General features: G+C 40.1%; 1 long non-coding RNA gene across 1 annotated transcript in view; it reads left to right on the forward strand.

Annotated features, from left to right (window-relative positions):
- LOC141111870 (uncharacterized) overlaps nt 1-7,125 on the forward strand; it is a 28,655-nt gene extending 21,530 nt beyond the window's left edge. The window contains exon 3 of the long non-coding RNA XR_012236481.1: nt 6,551-7,125. This is a non-coding gene — a long non-coding RNA (uncharacterized lncRNA). The remainder of the gene's footprint in view (nt 1-6,550) is intronic.
- Nucleotides 7,126-8,354: the final 1,229 nt, after the last annotated feature.

An 8,354-nucleotide genomic window follows, 5' to 3' on the forward strand; every position in this document is an offset into this window, starting at 1 on the left:
TGAGGACATACAGTAGAACGAAATGTGATATCCCACAGGGCCACGGTGCTACATACAAATTAAACATAATTATAAATATACAAAGAATAAAAACACAGCGGAGAACTTAAAAAAACCAAAAAAAAATATATAGCAGAATACATATTGATGAAGAAAGAAAGTAATTGTGTATGTGTGTGTGTGTGTATGTATGTATGTATATATATATATATATATATATATATATATAATATACTTTTAATTATTTTTTGAAAACTGTTGGTCTTTTTGTTTTTATATAAAAAAATAAAAACCGTGGAGGTGATCAAATACCACCAAATGAAAGCTCTATTTGTCAGTTAAAGCAGCGCAGTGCCGTATCGCAAAAAATGCCCTGGTCACGAAGGGGGTAAAACTTTCCGCAGCTGAAGTGGTTAAAGGCCATCTTTATTTCACATAAACGTATCAAAAGCAGCAACATCAAAGTGGGGGGGGGGGGGTTGGGAGGGAAGACATGGTAACGTGTTTCATGCACAGGTTACCATGTCTTGCCCCCCACCAACTGTGATTTCACTGCTTTTATGGGAAATAAAGATGGCCTTTTGTTGGATCCGAATAGTGCAGAATTCCGGAATGCCTTTGTTCCTACCTGGAACAGTTATGAGCTGTGCTAGCACCTTCCTAATCCAAGTTTAACAAGTCCTGTAATGCAGGCAGACCAGGAGCAGTGGCCTGTTTATTACTCACTTATATCATTTTACTTTATGATTTTATTGGCTCCTACCTTTCTATGGAGGCCGCTGTACCTGAATCATTCATGGGACCGCAAGCTCTGCTCTATGACCCCACACTGTAATTGCCGTTTTTTAGCAGCCTTTAATTAGCAGCCATGATTGAGCCATTTTCATGGGTTAGTGGTAAACATAATGTTCAAATACCTGTAATAACATGAACTGCGTTTTGCACACCTACTTATATTGGACCTTGCCTGCTTTGTAGCAGACATCATTATTATAGCTGTTTAAAAACCATAATTACAGAGATTGGTAGCAACCCCTTATGTGGGAAACTATTGTCTTATATTGCATTTTAGAAAAATGAGTAACATTTTTCACCAAGGCACTTCATAAAACTGCAATGGAAAGAGCAAAAACTGCAGATAACTCAGTTGCGAATTGGTGACATTTTTGCAGATATACCCCCCCCCAATTTGGTTTTGTATTGGTTGTTAGGCAGAAATCAAGAAATAGAGAGTAGGATGTTTGCTCATTTTACTCCTTCTTGGTTTTCCTAATCATTGTTCTAATTTGATGAATGTTGCTGTAGAGATGCAGTGTATCCCTTGGATATTCCCTTGGAGAAAGTGTATCCCTTGGATATTCCCCAAGAGTGAATTGCTTGTTTATGTCTAGGGCAACAATAAAGGATGTACTTACCTGACCTGCTCCTCCCCATAGCTATGCTACGGTCCCTGCAGCTTCTTCACCCCCATGAGTCCTGGCATCCTCAAGACCAGAGCAGGGTCCATAGCCCTGCTCTGGATGTGAGGATACCAAGGGACAGTCCATTGCAGGATCCTGGGGGAGCACCTTCTGCTGGCAGGGGGGGCTCGGGGGTTAGTGGAGGATCAGGTAAACAAAATGGTTTCTTCTCCTCCCCTGGACAGAACGATCTATTGACCCTTGCAGTGTGGGTATATCCCCAAAGCAAGGGATTATTAAAATAAATAATAAAAAAAAGTGTGTGTGTGTATATACACATTTTTAGGTGATTTGATATTGTGTGTAAACTTTTTTTTTTTTTTTATTTAAGTTGTGTTTTGTTGTGTGGGTTTATTTTTAATTTTTTTTTTTTTTTTTTTTGGCAGCTTCTATTTGATGGCTCTCTCCACATTTTTTTCTCTTTTGCTTTGAATATATTTTTCTGTGGTGACACCCATCCTAATTGTTGTGCGTATTGTAATGCACAGAGTTAGCTCCCACAACCAACTGTTTTTAGAGAACAATATTCAATTTGTTTTTATTTTTATTTATTTTTTTTCCATCTGCCTGGAGTTGTGCTTTTAAGAATTGTTTGTTATCTAAAAGTGAAAAATGTAGTACAAGTAGCTGAAGGTTTTGTGTTTTCTTTCTCTGGTGCTCTGTACTTTGAATGAAAAGTCATCTTGAGACCCTTTGATGAATAGCCTTCTGAGAATGCTATTTACTTGGGTTTTCTATTGATCTTTTGGCTTCAATACTTTATAAATGCCTGGGACAAGTATGCAAAACAGGAAGAGTCTGAGAGAACCTAGTGGTGTGTGTGTGTGTGTGTGTGTGTGTGTGTGTGTGTGTTTTGTGGTTTTTTTTTTTTTTTTTGGGTGTTTTTTTTTCCCCCCTTCATAATTTTGTCATGTATGACTTAAAAAAAGAAAACAAAAAAAAGACCAAAAAGAAAAAAAAAACAGTACGGCAGTCCGTATTTTCAGGAGAGAACTATATTGGCAGCATCTTCTCATGATGGGTTTCTTAATGAACAAAACACGTCCTAGGTGCTGCTTGTTAGAAGACTCACAATGAACCTTACAGTGCAGACACAGTGGTATGTGCTTTATTTCAGTTTAAACTAAATACAGATACAGTTAAAGTCTAAAGTTAATAGTTTTGGTTGCCACATGATTTGTAATTCTATTCAGACCACCTTGTGACACAGGCACCTGTCAGACACCATAGCCAGGTCCTGGAGACTACACTGCAGTTGGATAATACAGCCTGTTCCAGGACAGTGATTGAGCAGCAGAGAATATTGGTTATTTCATCCATCTACCTAAATTCTTGTGCCGTGCAAAGCATTAGAGCCCTGATTGGTGCAGAGTACTGACCCTCCCGGTCTTCGGCTGTGTGCTGCTTTACAGGGGATAACAGGAGGGCGATATAAAGACAGCATAAGGTACTTAGTGCTAGTTCTGTTTTTTATGTACATATAGTGTGTTTGTTTTTTTTTTTTTTTAATGCATACATAACTGGCCTATATTGTATTATAATTTCATAGGGTGAAATTTAGGCTATGGCTTGGTGTTTGTGTGAGTGGGAAAACTTGTGGTTAGCCTAAGGCCCCTTTCACACTTATACGACCTGTCCCACGATTTTGTATTGCAAAATCATATGACAAGTCATTCTCCATGATTTTCAATGACTACCATTCATTTTGGCATGACTTTAAGTCGTGCCGACTTCCAAGTAGTCCCTGCACTACTTTGGTCCAACTTCCATGCCAGTTGTACTCCATAGACCTCAATGTTAAACCCTCAAGTAGCATGCAAATCGTACCTGAATAATATAGACACAATTTCAGTACGACTTTGTAAGCACAAGCTGTAAGCACAAGCCTCACACCATGTATGTTTTCATTTGTTAATGCCAAAGTTGTGGCAAAGTCGTACAAAGTAGTACTGCTCCAAAATCGCGGCCATAAAATCGCGTGACTTTGTAGTCGTATAAGTGTGAAAGGGGCCTTAGGGTCAACTAAAAGTCAGGCTAGTTTAGGATATGTATGGGAACTGGGTTATTGTTCAATTTTACTGAAGTGGAAACTAAGTGCCGGTTCATACAGGGGCAACCCGATTTACAGCGCAACTCTGCAAGGCGATCTACACACCACTTCAGCGGCGGCTTGCAAAATGACTTCTGTAGTCAATGCAAGTCGCCCTGAAGTCGTCCCAAAGTAGTACAGGAACCTTTTTCTAAGTTGGAAGGGACTTGCGTCGCTCCTATTAGAACGGTTCCATAGTACAGAACGGAGCACGACTTGTCAGGCGGCTAAGTCGCCTGACAAGTCGCCTATGTGTGAACCAGCACTAAAAGTTGGTACATTTAAAAACAAATAAAAATACAAAGGATCCCTAAAGCACTATAAGTTAGCTAAACACACTACTGGTTTCTTTGCTGATTCCTTTGTCTAATTTTTTGCGATCGGATTAGTCATCCACTTCCATTGCTGTATGGAAATTACAGAGCCTGTAAACCAACTTTAATCCCTATAAAGTAAATAGTGCAAGCTACAGATGTAAAAAGGAGCTGCTTTTGAAGTATAATATACATATTTACTGTACCTGTATAAATAAAACCTGTTCCAACCATCATACATTCTCAGGTGACTGTCGGACAGTGCAACATCATTCCCATAAATGAGAACATATGACATGTTGCGGGACATAATAGAGCAGTGATGGCGAACCTTGGCACCCCTGATGTTTTGGAACTACATTTCCCATGATGCTCATGCACTCTGCAGTGCAGTTGAGCATCATGGGAAATGTAGTTCCGAAGCATCTGGAGTGCCAAGGTTCGCCATCACTGTAATAGAGCATAAATAGGGAAGTGTTGCTGCTACTGGGAGTCTGAGAGATGTCCCCTAACCTGGTGACAACGAATTCACCAGGAAGCGGGGGGTGGTGGTGCTCAACGGGTTACAATAAAATGCTGAAGGGCGTTCGTCGTCCTCTTTGCTTATAGAAAAAAACGCATTTTATTTCTGTACGTTTCCTGTCCCTAGGACATGTAGGCTAGGGGCAATCTAATACCATAGCAGTAAAGCCTGATGTTTGTTGTAATCCCTTCCCCACCCTCTGCAAGCCATTTAGAAATAAGGTACATTGAAAACAATCAAGAACTGCTGACATAGCAATTTGCTAGAAAACGACATCTCCCATGAGTCAAATAGCCTGTATATCTTCTAGGATGGGACAGGGGTGGTGCTATGGGCTTCAATGGCTGTTTATTGCAGCATTTTCTTTCCCATTGCAATACTAAGCACTGTCAGATTAATTTGTGTGTTAACTGGGTAGGAGGGGAGTGGCATACCCATATTAAAGAGGAGCTCCAGGCCACCCCCCAAAAAAATGTAATCAGCAGCATCAAATACTGTAGCTGCTGATTTTCTTTTTTTTAATATAATGATGCTTGCCTGTCCAGGGATACAGCATGTCCTCGCCTGAGCCGATTTTTCAGTTGGCTTTGGGTGCAAGTGCCGGCTTCACAGCCAGTTTCCTATTGCACATGCACGAGCCGTGCTGCGCATTGTGAATGGTCCTGCAGAAGATTGCGAGGGAGGAGGGGGGGGTGGGGGTTAAACACTCACAGCTCAGATCTCCGTGGCGCATCTGACCGTAAGTGGGAGCAGGTATCTGTCGAAACCAGGTACCTGCTCCCCCTCCCCACCAAAAATTGCTTGATTGGGGGGGGGGGGAAGAGATAAACGAGCGGAACTTCCCCTTTTAGGTGACGTTCATCTTTAAGCAATGCAGTGCGTGTCCACACCACATCCCCTTGTAGTCTTAAAACTAGAAAGATGGAACCAAGTATATAGAATGGTTAGCTGGCATTGAAATTGGGGGAAACTCGCTTTGATATACGAGTGCTTTGGATTACAAGCATGCTTCTGTTCGTAATCCAAGGTACTACTGTATGTTATTTTTACAAAAATTTACAAGTTATGCGCTGCGCTTGGGTGACCCCAAAAACAAAATTAATATTAACCAACTCTGTGCTTACTAGTGCGATAGTATTAAATACAAATAATATGAATGTTGAATAAATAAACAAGGTGTGAAAAAACAAGTGCTGGTTACACCTTAAATTAGTGCTTGTTACACCATACATAGTGTCTTAATCAACATAAAAAGTGCTTAGTGCTCAATATAAAGTAACCTGCTTGTCTGAATAAATTAATAAATATATATTTATATATTGTTATATTTACTGTATATTTATAATAATATAATATACAGTAATATAATATATACAGTCATATAATATATTATTTACTATATATTTGCTGTATATTATTTAGTCTGTAGGAATGTTAGAGTCCACAAACTATGGGATATATCTGAAAATCAAACCTGATGTACCGACGGCCGATCTCCTCATTTTTTGAGGCCCTAAAATGTCAGGACAGTAAGAATTCCCTTCAAATGACCCCACAGTCTGAGATATTTAGTAAGAGGCATGGCAAGTTTTTTTTTTTTTTTTTTGTAGTTGTAATTTTTGTCCCTTTTTTGGAACATGAATTTATTTTTATTCCTCATTCTGTCATCGGAGTAGTTCAGTGTCAACATAGTGACACTGTACTACTCTGGGGGAGTGGATCAGGGATTTCCTAACAGTTATTGTTTATAACCCTGTTCATCATTGTTGTAAGCAATAGTTTATGCTTTAATTCATGACAGATTGCTAACTATTGTGATCTGTGGTTGGCTAAATCAAATGGTACAGGGTGCTGTGATTGGCCCAGGTACCATGTGATAGCTGTGGGCTAATCACAGCATCACAGTAGTAAGCAAAACAGTCATGAATGGCTTCCATTCATGACTGTTTTGTTTACATTTGGTACAATTCTAGCGATGGCATGATACCCCGCTACTCACAGCAGCTGTGAGTCACTGTGATCTGGTGGTAACTTTATGTTGGTGGGTGGCAAGTGATTAATGTTAGCGTACTACTACGCTTTTCTTTTTTTTTTTTTTTTTATGACAGTTATGCTATTCTATTTGTCTACATTAAATTTTTCCATTTTTCTTTCCTTTTGGAAGATGGAGGAGGAGACAGCCACCGAACCTACAGTTCGTAAGCAAAGACGCCGGAGACGGAGAAAAGGTCAAGTTGAAGATTTGAACGGCCAACACTTTCTTACCCAAGTTACAGAGCTGCTCAACACCAAGGAAGATGAGTTGGATATGCTGGGTCAGACCGTGGCCTGCAAATTGCGAAAAATGAGAGAAGACCAGAGATTGGTTGCAGAATACCTTATTAATTATACTTTGTATTTGGGTCTCATGAACCGCCTTGAAAATGATGAAAAATCAAGACCTAATTATAATATTGGCGAGTATTCTGCTTCTGGACAAGGACATGAAAATGAGGCCCAAAATTCTGATTCTTCATTTGGAATTTTGGACAGGTCTGGTGGATTTAAAGATGAGACCTAAAAAATTGTTTAAAGTTCCAAGGTAAATAAAATGATTGGGACATGAGTTCTCATTGGTTGTATGTTGCCAACTTTTTCTGCTTACTTTTGTTTCATAGCTGTAATGTTTTCTTAAAACTTTCATGAGGAATTGCACTCAATGCTGACTTTTCTAATAAAGTATTGTGATTTATTTCCTGACCAACGTGTGCCATGGATCTCTGTGTCGTGGTTTATTCTGGGAGATTCTTTATATGTACTGGGCACACCAGGCAACAATTTTCCTAAAATTTTTATTGGCCAACCATTTATTTTTACAGCATCAAGTTACTAGTTTTGCAACCAACTGTCATCGTTGTTTAGAACCGTTTTGAACCCTTGTGGAGTAAAATATTTAGTGCTTGTGTCAGCGGGCTTCTGTTCACATCAGGATCGCCTCTCCTCGCATATAATGTATTAAGAATGTAGATGCTGCTTAGAGGAAGGTTTTTAATGCATATCAGGAGGAGGTAAAATGCCCTTGCCTACAAATTGTAGGCTCTTTTAATATCTTCACAGTGTGGTACCATGCAGTTAAATGCACATTACATTTCTCGAAGCTTTAACCACTTCACGCAAAGCGACGTACCCGTCCGTCTGTACTTTGACGCTAAATACCGGGGTTATGGCAGTAGCTAGCTGCCTTAACCCTGGTATTTTCGGGAACGCCAGGCATTTCTCTTTAAGATGAAAGTGGTCTCCGTGGCGGATTTGCTGCAAGATCACTTTCATTGGCGGTGGGAGAGGTGAACACCGCCCTCCCGCCGTGCTCCGGTCGTCTCCGCCGGTAGCAGCGGAGACTATCGCGTCCTCTCCCGTGGATGCCTGGCTGCCGACTGAAGGGAAGATGGCCCCCGCTCGTCTCCATGGCATTGCATTTTAGTGTAAATATGAGATCTTTTTGATCTCATATTTAAGAGGTCCTGTCATGCTTTTTTCTATTACAAAGAATGTTTACATTCCTTGTAATAGGAATAAAAGTGACCCCCAAAAAAAACTTTTTTAAAATAAGAAAAACATTTTTTTTATTTTTTAAAGCGCCCGGTCCTGACTAGCTCGCACGCAAAAGCGAACGCATTAGTGAGTAGCGCCCGCATATGAAAACGGTGTTCTGACCACACGTGAGGTATCGCCACGATCGTTAGAGCGAGAGCAATAATTCTAGACCTAGACCCCCTCTGTAACTCAAAACTGGTAACCTGTAGACATTTTTAAACATTGCCTATGGAGATTGGCATTCAGAGCACTTTAACCACTTCAGCCCCGGAAGAATTTACCCCCTTACTGAAAAGAGCGTTTTTTGCGATTTGGCACTGCGTCACTTTAACTGACAATTGTGTGGTCGTGCGACGTTGTACCCAAACAAAATTTACGTCCTTTTTTTCCTACAA

This window comes from Aquarana catesbeiana, linkage group LG11, assembly GCF_042186555.1.
Source record: "Aquarana catesbeiana isolate 2022-GZ linkage group LG11, ASM4218655v1, whole genome shotgun sequence".
NCBI classification, from domain to species: Eukaryota; Metazoa; Chordata; class Amphibia; order Anura; family Ranidae; genus Aquarana; species Aquarana catesbeiana.